This window comes from Panthera pardus, unplaced genomic scaffold (assembly GCF_024362965.1).
Source record: "Panthera pardus isolate Hobbes unplaced genomic scaffold, ASM2436296v1 HiC_scaffold_2, whole genome shotgun sequence".
Lineage (NCBI taxonomy): Eukaryota > Metazoa > Chordata > Mammalia > Carnivora > Felidae > Panthera > Panthera pardus.
This window is the reverse complement of record NW_026526765.1, coordinates 51,474,249-51,490,926: the sequence shown is the minus strand read 5'-3', so window position 1 is coordinate 51,490,926 and position 16,678 is coordinate 51,474,249.

The window sequence follows — 16,678 nt, the reverse complement described above, 5'->3', positions numbered from 1 at the left end:
TCAAAAATAAAATAAACATTAAAAAAATTAATTCACAGAGATAGAACTAAGCACAGATTATCTACCTGGGATGTTTGCTTGCCTTAAAGAGCTAAATATTGGCATGGATAATCCTTGCCAAGTAGCCTTTCAGAGAGTCCCATCATATTGTGGTGCATTTCATTCACACTTGGTAGAGAGGAGAAGCCAGCAAGAAGGAAATGGCTGTATTCTGGGGCGGGCCATGACCACCCCTCCTCCCTCGGTCCCAACTCCACACCCCATGTCCACTGTCTTTCACACCACCACTGTGCTATCCTCCTAGTCAGGCCAGCTGTCTTCTCATTCAGCCATTTGTTCAACATGTAGGAGTGCTAAAGTCATCAGGGGAGACAGACATTAAACAACAAATCATATAAATAAAGAACTCCACTTGTCATAAGAACTAGTAAGGGGATATACAGGGTCCTCTGAGGAGCTAAGGATATTTAAGCTGAAACGTGAAAAATCAGAACTATTAAGGCAGACAGGAGAGAGGTGGGGCATAGGGAAAGTCTTCCAAACAAATGACCACACAATAGGAAGAAAGTGTGTGTATGTGGGGATCTAAGGAAAGATCAGTCAGGATGCCAGGAGGGGAGGAAACAAGAGAGAGGATGCCCCAGAAGAGTCTGAGGAGGGAGGCAGCAACCAGATCATGTGGGGCCATGTGAACAGATTTTGTCTGTATTCTAAGGACAGACAGCTATAAAGTATTGAAAACAGGAGCAGGACACAGTCAAATTTCTTCTGTCAAATCACTGCAATCCACCTAACCCCATCATTTCCCATCTGTGTGTACACCTCTCATTAACCAGGTTACATTCTATTATAGCTAGCTGCTTAGGTATCTTTTCTCCCTGACCAGGCTGATAGCCTCTTGAGAGCAGAGACCATGTCCTAACCATATCTGTAATTCCATTAGGCTTCCTACTGCCCTGGGTATCAAGTGCAAACTACTCTTGTGGCCTGGCACCATGTGTCCCTTGCCCACCTCTGCAGAATCACCTTGAGTCACCTCCTCTGCTCCCCACTGATTCATCATGGTCCAGCCACACCAACAGGTACATTACTTTCTAGGGGGCCAAGATGCCCTAACTAGGATAGCACAACTGCTTGATATTCTCAGAGCAACCAATGCTTCCCCATCACAGCACCTACCAGAATTTTTATCACTACTTATATACATTATTGATTTGATTCTGTCTCCCCTCCTAGACTGTCCATTTCATAAAACCAAAGAACTTCTCAGCCTTCATCACTATTAGATCCCCAGTACCTGGCACTGTGGTGTTCATAGTTGGCATTCCACAAAGAGTTGTTGAATGACAGAATAAATGAATATGAATGCATGAATAGGTAAATGAATGGATGACTTAATGCATGATCCCAGTGGCCACGCAGGCCAATTCCATAGCTGATGGTGGAGACTTCTTTCTACTTGCTCTCCAGTACCTTCAATGACATAACCTCTTTGCTGGCCTCACTGATTGTCCACTGGAAGGAATCAATGCCAATGAAGTCTTTATGGAATAAATGGAAAGTAGAAATGGATAGAGAAGGCCAGAAAGGCATTTCTGGCAAACTCTGAGTAGTTATTATCTTAGTCTTTCTGCCAAGCAAGAGGAGGAAAGCTGGCAAACACCCACATTCAGTGAACAAGTCCATGTAAATGTTGATGTGCATAGGACTTTGGCTGCATACATAAGCTCCCCAAGTCCAGGGCATTTCAAAATCTTTCACAGGAACTAATGGGGTCAAATAGATCCCTCCAGGTCAGTTCATTTCAAACTATCTCTGGTAAGGGCCCAGGTTTTATTTTCATTTTCAATCCATCAGAGATCCATACTTTACAAAATACAGAAATTATTCACTTGGATGAGGCAGCAATGTCAAATTGCTATAAAGTTTCTAAACACTTACTTCCCATTTCTGTAATCATTTCATCATAGGTAACAAATATTTCGTAGGCCTACATCCAACTGCCAACCACACTTTAAAAGCACTGATTCAGGTCCGTACTTATGCTCCCAATACATGATTCCTAGCCATAGCAGACATTGCTAATCAATAATCGATCGTTACACATTTCCTCATCAAGCCCATGTCCAGCCTTAAAATCTTTCTCTTCCTAGTGCTCAAAACAGTCACCACCATGCAATTAATCAGGGATCCCACAGGGAGTTAAACCTATTTACGATCCCTTGCTCTAAATGGCCCGCAGACTGGCCATTTACCATATTCGTCCCCAGGATAGGGAAATGTCTATATTTTTGTCTCTAGCCTAAAGAAAATTTCATGAAGAATGGTCATTTCATCAAAAAGAGTCCTTCCTGGACTCATTCAGTCCATTAATAATCTTTTTGCAGCTTGAGAATCCCTTAATTCATATGTAATAAGAGAAGATGTAGCAATCTACACCACATACAGAAATTTCTGGTGTGTTCTCAGGTTTGAACTGTGTGGATCACATTTGGGAACAAAATCACTGGCCCTTGACTGTTTTGACTCTTCCTTGCCTCAAATTCTCCATTCCTATGACTCCACGTGCCTTTATTCAAGTTGTCACAGGGGCTCATTCACAGCGGTTGTTTGCATTTCTCATTATTCTCTTTGTCAAAACAGTGAAGGTGTTCATTCCTTCTACATTCAGTCTTTTCCCAAGCAAAATTAAAACTCCTTAGCCCTTCTCTGGTAACAACCAAGCTGTAACCCAACCTCCAGTCATTGTCCCTGAGAGGCCGCAGAAGAATACATAAGGGTGAAAGAATTAATCTGCTGTCTCTGGCTACATATCTGAAGTTCATACTGAAGAAATACAAGTTTCACTTTGAACCTTTTCTCTCAACCTTGCCTATAAATTTCCCTTTGAAACATTTTTGCAACTTCTTCTTGGTCCCTGAAAACCACAGATTCACATACTGTTAGAGCTGGAATGTGTCATCCAGGGCATCTGGCTAACCTGGAGCCCTCTTTAGACTAGGGGAGAAACAGTGAGGCTTGTCTGAGGAGTCAGAAAGCTGAGGCCTCTCACTGAGCAGCTAGATGATCTCAGAAGAGCTAATTCACCTCTCAGAGACCATTTCCAAAGAAACAGGTAAGATCCCTAAAACGGATTGTGACCCACTCACAGGACTAGTTGAGACCTAGATGGGGCAAGGTGAACAAAAGTACTTTGACAATGAGAGTCCCATGTGAACATGGGTGTCTTAACTGTCCTTCTGATAGCACTGCAGTGAACAGAAAGCCAGCACCAGAGTAGAAACCGTAAGAGCAGAAAGAAGGGAATGGATGATCCAACATGCCCTTTGACAAAGACCATTTAAGGAAAAGAATTGGGTGGGGCCAGGGGTGGGGAAGATGTCCCATTTGCAGTCAAGGCAAGAGATGACAGTAACTTGAACTAGGATGGAAGGAAACATGAAAGGAAAGTGGACAGATTCAATAATATTCACTAGGCAAAATCATCCAGGCTAGGTGATGGATTGGACATGAGAAGGAAGAAGGAGGGGGTATGTTCAGGATGACACTTCTGTTTCACTTTGGTGTGATTCGATGAAATAAGAAACAACAGGAGAGACCCAGGTAGGCAGGGCACAGATGAGAGATCAGACTTGCTTTCAGTGTGTTGAGTTTGAGGCACTTTTGAGACATCCAAGTAGAAATGTCAAATAGGCCACTGGAGCTGAGTATATATTGTGGCTCAAGATATAAAATGCCAAGTACACCTACATAGGTGGGAGTTAGAGTCATTGGCCAGGATAAGATCACCTAGAAACAAGGTACAAGATAAGAAAAGAAGTGGACCTAGGACCAAGTCTTGAGGAACCATCACATTTAATGACAGAGTGGGATGAACCTCTAGAGAAACCAGAGAGACAGAAGGGAAAGCAGAATAGTGTTTTTAACCAAGGAAAAAGCATAATTCAAGAACAAAGAAATGGCCTTACCACCAAGTACTGATAATGGTTCATTTAAGATAGAGGCTGAGGGGTGCCTGTGTGGCTCAGTCAGCTGAGCATCCGACTCTTGATTTTGGCTCAGGTCATGATCACACCCCATGTCAGGCTCCACACTAAGCATGGAGCTGGCCTGGGATTTTCTCTCTCTCTCTCTCTCCTTCTGCCCCTCTCCCCGATTCACTCTCTATCTCTCTCTAAAAATAAAAATAAATTAAATAGTTTGTTTAAAAGGCTGAAAAATATCCATCAGATTAGCAATGGAGGCCATCAGTGCCCTTCGCCCTTTCATGACAGAGATCGAAATCCAGGTCCTTTCCAAACACAGTATATTGCCTATTCCTTGTTCCCATTACCACCCAAGGTTCAGAATGGACCTCTAATCTCTGGGAAAACCAATCTTCCTTGGGGTCCTGAACAATATGGCTGTTTCAACACAACAATTAGCTTCAGCTAAGCCTATAACTTTCAGGCAGCTGTACTCTGCCCTACATGCTAAGAAATCCTATCTACTGACACTGATTTCCTCCAGATCACAGGTGGCAAATGTGCAGCATGCATATTAACACTCACCAAACCTGGGTCCACCTGACATCACTAATCAATCACAAGTCTTCACCTAAAAGCATGTGCCTCTGGAGGTCACTATCCCAATATCTCATGGTGCAGGATGGCTGTACAGTACAGAATCCTGAATCTCTGACCACCTCATTGTTCCCCATTCACTATCCTCCCCTGAGGGAGATGAGACACAGAGGAGACAGAGATGAGACACATTCCACACCCAGTGTCCCTTTGTCCCCGGTTCCATGTCCCTGGATGACTGGCTGCACACAACTGTTGGCCACACCGTTGCATCGATTCCCAATGTTGATGTGATTTGCAGTGATTTGCTTTGAAACTCAAAGCTGGGGATTGTGGGCTTTATCTGGAAAGCAGTCCTGCTGCACTAGAAACGGGGAATGACTCGGCTCACAGCACAGCAGTGTCTGTTTGGCATCTCCTGTCAGACACGAAAACCCAAGTCCTGCCCAGCATGGACAATGCTCATGCCACCTCTCCAGCCTGATTTGGGAGGGTAATAAGTTGAGCAAAAGAGCAGATGATCATAGAGGCTTATTTGCAGTTTGCACAGTTTATATTTAGCCATCTTGTGACTGGATTGCAGGCCCTGTGTGGCAGTCACCCCTGGGAAATTCAATTCTGGGGGGAGGGGGTTGCAGAGGTGGGACAGGCCTGGGAGAGGGTAAGGAGGGCTTAAAATGCCACTTTAGGGCACAGGAAAGAAGGTCAGAACAATATGCTGTCCAGCTGGGGACAGTAGAGACTTACCGGTTAGAAGTGAATGTGAAAATGTGTAAGGGGACATTTTTAACAGTCTGTAAACTGCCCAGTACAAAGGCACCGAAGACTCTTCACCTTCCCTTTGAGTCTATCCAGTCTACCATCGGTTAGATGCTATTTCTCTGTTCTGTAAAATGAACAGGCTAGAGAGGATGACGCTGTGACTCCATCCATGATAAAGTAAAGAGAGGTAACCTATGGAGTGTGCAATGGGTGGGGTGAGTGGGGAACTTTGGGCTTGTTAACACCCTGGGGCAGTCATAACAGAATATTCTGTCATCATTAAAAATGGCAGTGTTGAAGCCACCCAAAACAAAACATGAACCTCCATTAAAATTTATCTCAAGTTCTCGCGGTCCGTGAGTTTGAGCCCCGAGTCAGGCTCTAGGCTGATGGCTCGGAGCCTGGAGCCTGTTTCCGATTCTGTGTCTCCCTCTCTCTCTGCCCCTCCCCCATTCATGCTCTGTCTCTCTCTGTCACAAAAATAAATAAAAAACGTTGAAAAAAAAATTAAAAAAAAAATTTATCTCAAGAGATTAAAGAGTACACACTCACACACTCACACACAAATATATCTCAAAACTAAAATAATCGTTAGAGAGAAAAATGACAGTGCTCATCTGTATTAACTGAAATTGAAAGTATTGATAATATCTTGCTAAGTGAGAATGGCACAGCCTTGTGAAGTGGCCATTTATTGCCAACAAGGCAGCAGTGGGATGGGAGACAGTGATCACCGGAGGTGGGAGGAGGCTCCCCAAAAAGGAAGAAGAATGCAAGCCCAGCCTCACCTCACCCCTGCTGACCCCTCCCACTCTGTATTTTGGGACTAAGGTGTCTGGAAATGTGAATGCCAGAAACTGATGCTGCCAGAGACAGTAGGTTTTTATATACAGTTTTTGTTGTCACATGTTTTGATTTGGTTTGTTTGTTTGTTTGTTTTGTCTCTGTGATGCTTGGTAGCGGGATACTTGGAAGGAGAGCCCAATCCACCATGTTTCCCCAGCCTAAGGCAGCACAGGAAGTGTAAACAGGAGCGTGGGTCCTTAGGGACCCAGTCTGGTGGGGCCCTTCTTAGAACAAAGACTGTGGCTTTAGGCCAAAGCTGCTCCAGTCTCTTGGTGAGACCCAGTCTCCTAGAGATGGTCTTGTCTGGGCAGAAATCTTGTAATTCTACAATGACAAAGCAGAAAGGGCCTTATAGATGAGGCCTCACTCCCAGAGCAGTCCTGTTTCCATGCTGTTCTCAAGCCAGCAGCCTTCTGAGCTAGTCCAATAAGGCTCTGGATTCCAGGATAACCGAGGGTTTAATGCAAGTTTCAGGGAGAGACCTGCTTCTCACAGATATTCAGCCAGTCCCCACAGCAGATCCAATGCCTCATCCCCATTAAAGGCAAAGCGGATTCTGTCATGGTGTGATTTGAAAGAGCCAAGGATTTCTCTCTCTCCACTTGCCAAAACTCCACCCGTAGTTCTTCATTCCTTTGTGTTAAAGTATATTCATCTGCTAAAATGAAAGGAGGTATGAGTCAGAAAACAAAACTCCGTCATATGAAAGAGCCCCCAGAATTAGAAATTACACAAATGGGCATCTAAGGGGGGAGGTGGAGGGGAGCAGTTCTCCAGGCTCATCTTAACCGCTTGGCTTTTTGAATCCAAAGGGTCTTTTCACATCTTTGCATGCTTTAACAAAAGAGCGATTTAGGTCCAGAGGGGTTAGGTCTCTTTTTTTTTTTTTTTTTTTTTTTTAACATTTATTTATTTTTGAGACAGAGAGAGACAGAGCATGAATGGGGGAGGGTCAGAGAGAGGGAGACACAGAATCTGAAACAGGCTCCAGGCTCCGAGCTGTCAGCACAGAGCCCGATGCAGGGCTTGAACTCACTGACAGCTAGATCATGACCTGAGCCGAAGTCGGCCGCTTAACCGACTGAGCCACCCAGGCGCCCCGGGGTTAGGTCTCTTAAGCAAGGTCACACAACACACTGGGAACCAGGAATGGAGTCCTCTGGTTCCAATGCATCTATCAAAGGACTCTTAAAGATTAAATTTTAATCCAAGACCCTTTTGTTTTCCAGACAATAGGAACCTCCCTCACCAAAAGTCCCCTTTAAAAATTTCTCTTCTGGCACTAGCATCTGTAGCGAATGGAACTGCCATTGTAAGTACGCTTCGTGTATGTGAACCGAGACAGGAAGAGCTTGGGCTTGGGAACTTGACCCGTCCGACAGCATCGCAAACCCAGTCGGACTGCGGATGTTACCTGCCGGCTTCAGCTGCCTTCTTCCAGGGCCTTAGTCGTTTGCCGTGGCGCTCCTGCCCCCTAGTGGCAGCAAGCTTTGCTGCAGTCACATTCACCGGACCAAGGATAGGAAAGGAAATTGGATGAGAAGAGATAGAGGCAACCCGCATCCTTCTCTAAGAGGCAGGCCTGGTTATGGGGACATTTTTTAACCTCACATACAAAAACGCGACGAACTAGACATTAGCCTGCATCAGATTTGAACCTGCAGACAGGTGAGGCCAAAGCACTAAGGATCCTCCTGGGTTGAAAACAGATTATATAACTGACTCAGGGACTCGTGAGACTCGGAGGCTCTGAGAATCCCACGGAAGCAGGAACAGAGGACCCAAAATAGCAGAAGAGCGGGACATTGCCATATGGTGCCCCCCCACCACATCCAGCAATCACTAGCATGAATGAATTCAAAGCCCTGCCCGCCAACTCCTCCCAGGCTGTGCTGCATGTTCAAACCCCTGGTCCCCACTCTTTGCTTAGCTGACTCCTGCTCCTGTGCGTCTCAGTTCAGAGCGTCCCTCCTTCAGCAGAGATGCGGCCTCATCATAAGCTCTCATGGCACTGAGTGCTTTCCCTTCGTGGTCCTGATTCTGTGTTTCTTTGATTACTTTCATGCCCCCACTGAAGTGTCAGTTCCCTGAGGCACTGAGGCTACTTTATTGACTACTGAATCTATGTCCTTAAAACAGCAATTAGTACATAGAGGCCTTCAATCAGTACTTTTCAATGGAATTAATAAAATCGCAAGTGTTAGTTGAATGACTGAATTATATGCTTACAGGATAAAAAAATAATAATAATAACAGTTCTCATCTCAATAGAAAAAGGAGACCTCATTTCGGGCCACAGGGCTGTGCCACCTAGACTTTGTGATTAGTGTCCTTCTTGCCTGTCTCAGGACCTTCCTCGTCTATGAAAGACATGAAGATCTTCTGAGGGTGGAGTCCTCCCAAATCACCCCAAATGCTCACCAACACCCTTGGGGGCAGGTAGCTGGGCAGGTGTCTTTACCATAATTACACTTTTTGACGATCAGGCTCCACAAGCTCAGCTTTAAAGCATCCCTGCTGTAGTCAGAAAATCTGCCTGAGAACTGACCTTCAGGGCTGCCTCTCTGTGTGACCTTGGACGGTGCTTCCTACAGTGGCTTTCCATTGCCCTGTTTGTAAAATAAGAATCTTGGGGTATGCAACATCAAAGTCACTGGTTTTCAGGTGTCCGAAAACCGAACTTAAACTACTTAAGGGAGGGGTGAAAGGGGGATATGTATTGCTCATGAAACTGAAAAGCCATTGATTCGGGGCTGACTCAATCCAGGATATTGAGCAAGTTCATCTAAGCCTGGTTTCTCTTCTCCATCCTTCAGCTCTGCTTCCCTCTGTGTTTCTCCCCTCACTGGAAGGTTCCTTATAGATGGGGGTCTCCAGCAGCTCCAGGCTTTCATCCTCTCAGCAGGAAAATAGAGGGGCTTTCTCTCAAGAGTACTGGACAAAAGTCCCAGGACTGCCCCCACTAGTGCCTTTGGGCCACATGCTCATCTGTGTCACTGTAGTCAGAGGAAATTCTGGGCTCCACCTGAACCACATGGATTGATACAATCAGAGGCTCAGTCCCCAGAAGGTGATCAGGGGAACACCCTCAGAACGTGGGGGAACAGTTGCTAGACAAGCAAACACAAAAATGGCACTGCAGAGTGAGTGATCTTGAAGGACTTTTGCAGCTTTGAATACCCTGATGTGACTGATTTGATGGCAGGGAAGCGAAAGGGAGAACAAAGCCACAGGCATGCTTTAGAGTTAGCCCAACTCCAAACCCTTTCAAAAAGCCTACATGCCAAATAAGAGCCTCACCGCCTCTGAAGGGAGAGGAGGGTGATATGAGCAGCCCTAGAAAGCAAGCAGTGACGCTGACCCTCTAGAAGCTGAGGGGCATAAAATGAATGGTGTTTTGATAACGCTGCTAAAATGGAACATTTCTATTTCCCAAAAAGATGGACACTGTCAGTGAGATTCATAAAAAAAAAATTTTTAAATCTTATTAAACTTTCCCTTTCACTGCTTCTTTGTATCTCTGGTTGAAATGGAGCAGGATGCACGTTGCCATGGTGATGGCTGAATTTTAAATAACAGGGCTCAGGAGCCTGGGCTGCTGGCTGTGCCCGCCCCAGGCAGGAAACGTTGGGGGAAGGAGAGAGTCAAAGTGAGCAAAGGAAGAAAGCTGCTGGGCTCATCCCAGGATGCTAACTTCTTCAACTTGTTCTCCTTTGCACTACGAATAAGGCCCCAAAATCACAGACTCTGGCTTCTTCATAGAATGAGAGAATGTGGAGCCCAAATGCATAAGGACAGAACCCCGAAAATCACTTTGTCCAGTCCCTCCCTGATTCAGTCTTGTGACAAACAGATTTCTCTACACTTACACCCCTTCCCGGGAGCAATGGGCCCAACCCACCCACGTTTTCGAAGGGCCACTGGAAACTTGACCCTAAGAGAAACGTTTGAAAACCTAGAGACCTTGAAAGTGAGAACCTTATAGGGTTTTTAAGTGAAAGAGGAATTTGAGGGTAAAAGTCCAGTAGCTGTCAATTCAAAGAGCCCTGGCCACAAATTCCAGTTCTGCTCTTCTCTCTAGAACCATCTAAGAATGAAATGAAGAAATTCAAGAAATGTGAGTTCCCTGTGACTGGACATACTCAGGCCAGCATAGGCCAGGGAGGAGCTGACTGGCAGGAATGGTTTGTTTGTTTGTTTGTTTGTTTGTTTGTTTGTTTTTTAATGTTTATTTATTTTTGAGAGAGAGAGAAAGCACAAACAGTGGAGAGGCATAGAGAGAAGGAGAACAGAGGATCTGAAGCAGGCTCCGTGCTGTTAGTGCAGAGCCTGATGCGGGGCTCAAACTCACAGACTGTGAGATTATGACCTCAGTCCAAGTCTGACACTTAACCAACTGAGCCACCTGGTGCCCAGGAATGTTTTTACATAGTGGCAGGCATCAGAGAGGCCAGGCCTTGCTGAGGGAAGCTCAGAGAAGCAGCACAGCAAGGCCTTCCCCCAGAATCCTTCTAAAGTCCAGGCCAGGGAAAGAGGAAACCAGACAGTACAGCTGGAGAGAACCAGCAACCAGGAAGCAGGAACTCTGCTCTGCCGCCTAAACACCATGGGAACTGGCCCTGACAGGGATGGTCTCGTTTCAGTGGCCTCTCTCTGCTTGCCCCCACAGACCCCAGGAAGAACTTGCATCCTCAGCTGGCCCATCGCTTGTCTCCCAAACAAAATGGCTATTCCGTATATGTTACAGTCAAGGCCAAATGGTGGTAGTAGTAATAATAATAATAAACACACAAAGAAATGTTCCTCAAAGCTGGGAAAGGGCAAGATTATTGAAGCTGAATGAGTCTGTCATTTCCCACAGAAGCTGAGTGAGCAGAGGCACCAGGAGAAAGGGGAAGAGCCAAGCAGATGGGGCCCTTGGGCCTGAGACCTACACCTCCGTGACCTGCATCCCCACACCCGTCCTGTGCCCCAGGCCTGATAATACAGCAGCTTGGGGCCTAGGATTCCCTCATCAGCGTTCCCCAGGCAGATTGGAATGAGGAGGGGAATGGCAGCACCTTAAGAAAGAGAATAAAAGTCAGACTCAGAGTGAAGGGAAGTGGCCCTGCATTCATACCAGCAGCTCATACTCCTGTGCCTTCCTGAACAACATCAAGAACTCAAAGGCCCGCAGCCCCAAGGTGGCAGACACAGCCATCCAACACTGGCCTTGGTCTATCACTGGTGGCCCATGACCTACTGGCCTCTCTTTTCAAGGGCAAGCTTAGGTCCCAAACCACCACTTCTGCCCTCATAAAGTCAGCCCTGCCTGTCCTGCATGTGCACACACACACACACGCCTGGAACAGGGGCAGGAGCAGCATGCAGTCTTAGAAATAGCACCCAGTAATCTATACATGCTAGGCTTGTACAGGCATGAAAGCTCCTGAAGGAAGCCTGGAATCCATCAGCAGAAAAGCATCAGGAGACCTGAGGTTAGAGCCATGGGAAGGAAGGGGATGTATTTTCCACTACACACCTTTTTGAAAACATTTTCTCACATCCATATATGCCTTTTCAAAAAATAAATTCTGTTCCTCTTTCTATAAAGAGGCCACTCAAGGTCAGGAAAACCAAGTCTCAGTTCTATTCTGCCACTAATACTGAAGCAGTGTGCTGCCAGCCTGGGTCTTAACCACTGTTTGCCTCAGCTCCTGGGGCTATAAAATGGGGCTGGAGAACCCTACTCTACTCCTGTCCACAGACACTTCAGGATTTCGATGAGACACAACAATAATAGCAATGATAATAGCTAAATATATTGATTGCTTATCATAGCACAGTGCTATTATCTCAATCATAAAACAAGCCTATAACATTTACTATAAATCTCATTTTAAAAGACAAGAAAAGCAAAGCACAGAGAAATAACTTGCTCAAAGGCATGCAATTACATATCCTGCTTTCAGAACCAACACTGTCGATTAATATTCATTATTCTAAATGCAGCTTCTTGTCCCAAGAGGTTTGGGTGAGTGAGCAGATAAGATCCACCTGTTTTCCCCAATATCGGAGTCTCTGCCTTTGCTGAAGACAGTTTAATGAGTCACTAGAATATAGAGATAGGGATATAAGCAAAGTGGGATCCCGGTCCTGGATGTTAAGATCTATTTCATGGCAGAGACCAGGATGGCAGATGTGTCTCTAATGGCAAGAAGCCCCACATGAGGCTCCTATACACACAAGTAACTTGTTACGGCCCCACCCCCTGTCACCATGGCAATGAGGGACATAGGATGCCAGAGCTCAATGGCTGTTCCTGATTTACAGAGCCTTCCTAATTCACACTTCCCCTTTCAATGTCCTCTTCTCTCTCCCATGGACTTCACAACCCACTGCAATATCTACCAACTGACAGTCATACAGCCCCTCCTTGAACACCAGGAGGGACAAGAAGCACACTATTCACCGGGCCCAAACCATTCTCAACCCACGCTTACCTGTTTGCAAAGTCTCCTTTCTGTTGCCCTAAAATCTGTCTCCTCATATTGTCTAGCTCTCTGCCTCTTCTTCCACTATCTCTGCTGCTGCCACCCATTCCTTATCACCTCTCCCCTTGTAGATTGTCCCTGCCTCATAGCTTCTGCTTCCTCATTCTTGCTTCTGTTTTCTTACATTCCGTATGCCCCCTCTTGGCCTTTATAATGGCATCTCTCCGTGGACATTTCAGTTGCTGGGTCTGCCACCAGCTGCCTGATTTGCTCTTCCCCCCCCCCACCCCCAGTTCAAGTTCCCAAAAGAGACAATCAGATTGAATGAAGTTGTCCCAGTTTGGATAAAGCTCTTCAAACAGTCTATAGATGCCAGCCCTTGGGTCCACATCCAATCTGTTGTGGTTGGTAAAAGGTTGGACCATATGATGGAAGTATGGGCTGCCCCCGAGAAGATCCTAGGAATGGCCTGTAGGCTATAGGCTACCAATAAGTTTCATCTTACATACCAACTGCATTCAAAAAATATTGGCTGATTTACAAACTGTTGAGAAGGACTCAGGAGTTACATCTGAAGTCGATGAAATATGATTAATGAGTTTTATTTGCTATGAGCGCACAAAAAAAGCCTCAGCCTACATGCCAGTTATTCACCATTTTAGTGTTAGACCGTCTGATCTGATGAGGACAAACTAAGTGGAGGCATCACCTTCCTCATTTTGAATTTCCTGCTTCTCTTTATAAGGGTAAAATTACAGTTGCTAGTTTATATGGCTGGATTACACCATAACTTCACATTGGACTTCAGCCACATAAAACCCCTAAGCCTTTTCATACCTGCTATTAAAGCACATTCCATACTATACCAAAAAAAATAAAGAAAGAGGGGTACCAGAGTGGCTCAGTTGGTTAAGCATTGGACTTCGGCTTAGGTCATGATCTCACCATTTGTGAGTTCGAGCCTCGCATTGGACTCTGTGCTGACAGCTCCGAGACTGGAGCCTGCTTCAGATTCTGTCTCCATCTCTCTCTAGCCTTTGCTGGCTCACACTCTGTCTCTCACTCTCTCAAAAATAAACAAACATGAAGAAAAAAAAATCTTAAAAGAAAGAAACTAAACAGTTAAATTTTACATTTTTTCCTAATAAAACTCACCTTGTTTAATTTAGCCTGTCACTCCAGCCTACTGAGATCTTACTATGCATGATATCCTTTTTCCAGCCTGTTTGAAAAATTGTTCATACTGTGTCTGCAAGCCTCTACCCAAGAAAGAGAGGTTAAATGTTTACACTATCTTCCTCACATGACTGACACAATGGAAAGTTTCGTTTATTTGTTTCCATGGACCTACTTTTCACCGTTTGGGGGCCAACCACTCAATAATTTCAGAAAATTATTTTAGACCCCCAAGTACCTATGGGTATTTGTCCGTTGTGTACACAGTGAAGATAACCAGAAACAGTTCAACTATTTCACGGAGGAGGCTCCTTTATTAGAACAATAGCTACTGTTCATTGAACAACCATTCTGGGTGATAGATGCTTTCATACATTATTTCTAACCCTTACAACAATTTCAAGAGGTAGGTTTTATTACTTTTTTTTTTTTTAGGGATTAGACAACTGAGGCATAAAGCATTTAATCACTTTCTGAGATCACACAGCTGCTGTGCCATAGGGCTGAATCCCAACCCCAGTCCACCTGGCCCAAATCCTGCGTCCCTTCCACTGCTCCACACAGCTTCTCCTTCTCCCTTGGTGTGCCTCTCTGAGTGACAGAAAAACTTGCTGTCGATGACTGAAGGCAGAGATTGGGGGTTCAGGAATATAGTTACCCATGGGTCATGTTTTTTAAAAGCACACCTGTATTAGGTCTTTCAAGGTATGAATATTACACAGTTATTACAAAGAACGAGGTAGGGAGGCCTGGGTGGCTTAGTCAGTGAAGCATCTGACTTCGGCTCAGGTCATAATCTTGTGGTTCACAAGTTCAAGCCCTGTTTCGGGCTCTGTGCTGGCTCTGAGCTGTCAGCAAAGAGCCTGGAGCCTGCATCAGATTCTGTGTCTCCCTCTCTCTCTCTGCTCCTCCCCTGCTCATGCTCTGTCTCTCTGCCTCTCTCAAAAATAAATTAAAACATCAAAAATGTTTTTAAAAAGAACCAGGTAGATCTACATGTATTCATACAAAACATATCCAAGATATTAAGTATGTCTATTCTGATCCTGTTTTGTTTTTTTTTAACATTACATTCACGTGTGCAGGTGAGAAGTGAAGAATTACAGTAGACTTCCAGTTTCTACTCTTAATATTTCCATTTTGATTGACTTTTTACATTTGTGTGTTACTTTTGGAGTCAAAAAAAGAATTTAGGAGGACAATGTGTCAAAATCAGCAGTTTCTTTTGCCCTTCAAGTCCTGAAGATCATGCATCTATCTGTGGGATTCACAAAGATCTGAGCCTCCTGGACCTGTGGCAACAATACAAGAAACGCACTGTCTCACACATGAAACTATGAGGTAGGAGAGCACCTGGGTTGGTTACCTCAGCGGTTGACTGAATTGTGATGTCTTAAAGCATCTTTGGACCCTGAATCTCCAGCATGCCACCTGGCTCCCTTTAATCATTAACTGGCTGCCACAGCACTAGGTGTCCCAAACAATTATGGTAATATCCAGTGACAGAAGAGACAACTACTTATTAGCAGCAAGAAGAACCTATCCTAGAAACATCCACAGCAGACTTCTCACATCCTGTTAGTCAGAATTTCATTCCCTGCCCCCTGCTAATCCAACCACTGACAAATGGGATGAGGTCATCAAGCTTGAAACTGGACAAATGATTTGCTCCCTGGGACTAGAGAGGCCAGCCCTCTTTGAGGCATGTCACTTGCCTACTCTCTGAACCACACTGGGGTTCTGTTAACAGGGAAAAAGAGGGGAAAGTCTGTTACAACTATTCCCTAAATCTGTAATGATACCGTGCTCCTCTTATGAGTGTTCTCACCCAGCATTTCCTTGTCCCTCCCGACCCACCCCTACCACATGCATTCTCAGAAGCACATTGCTTCGGAGCCAGGTATGCTAGCTTTATAAACTATTTGAATATCAAAGTGTCCCCTAAAGCGCTCCTGATTTTGTTACCATTACTTATGCTGAAAGGACTATTGACAAAGCCTCTACTGAAGATCCAAAGCCATGGTCCAGTTAGTTTCAGAAACTGAGAATTCTAAAAGCAGGCAAGCAAGTGATTTTTTGTGGTTGTAATATATGGCTCAATTTAACAGGATATGCAGTTTTTGATAAGAAGAATTAAGCTGAATAGATTTTAGGGGAGAAATTTAAAAACAAACAGACCTGTCTTAGATGTTTTATGGTACAGCTTTCTACAGGTAGGGTTCAATGAGCTCTGAACCTGAAGAGCTCTTTTCCTCTGAAAAACTAGAAGGTACCACCCTGCATGGTTCAGCCTTTTGTCCATTTGGGAAGTCACCAAGACAAAAGTCCCAAGCCCCACGTCATAAACTTGAGGAATCTCTGATATGGGATTGATTTTTCTGGTACAGGAGGTTGCTGAGCGTGGCTGCCAGGGAGAGAAAGTGAGGAAGAGGAGCTGTTTCCCCAGCCCATCAGAGCTGGACCTTGAATTCAGTTATCTTAACATCTTCCCCTACCCCCATCATCACTATCTGTCCCCTAAAATGCCCTTGGCTTTGACTTGCCCCTTGTGCTAGATGCCTTCCTTTGCTCCTCCCCATCCACTCTCCTCTATTCCCCATCCTGCTTTGTGCCCTCAGAGGCTGGCCTGCAAGAGTGTATCAATGGGTTCCTTGCCCTCTGACTTCCAGCTGGGTCTGGGACTGGCAGGAGATCAACAGGAAGAAGCAGAGAGCACTTGGTGAGTTGGGGTGTTTATTCTCCAAGTTTCCTCCCTTTGGGATTCCCAAGCTCTGCCTTCATCAGGAGTTCTCAGTGAATAGTCCTATTTCCCCAATCCCAGTAACCCACCCCCTCATCTGCCATAGCAGGGGTAATGGA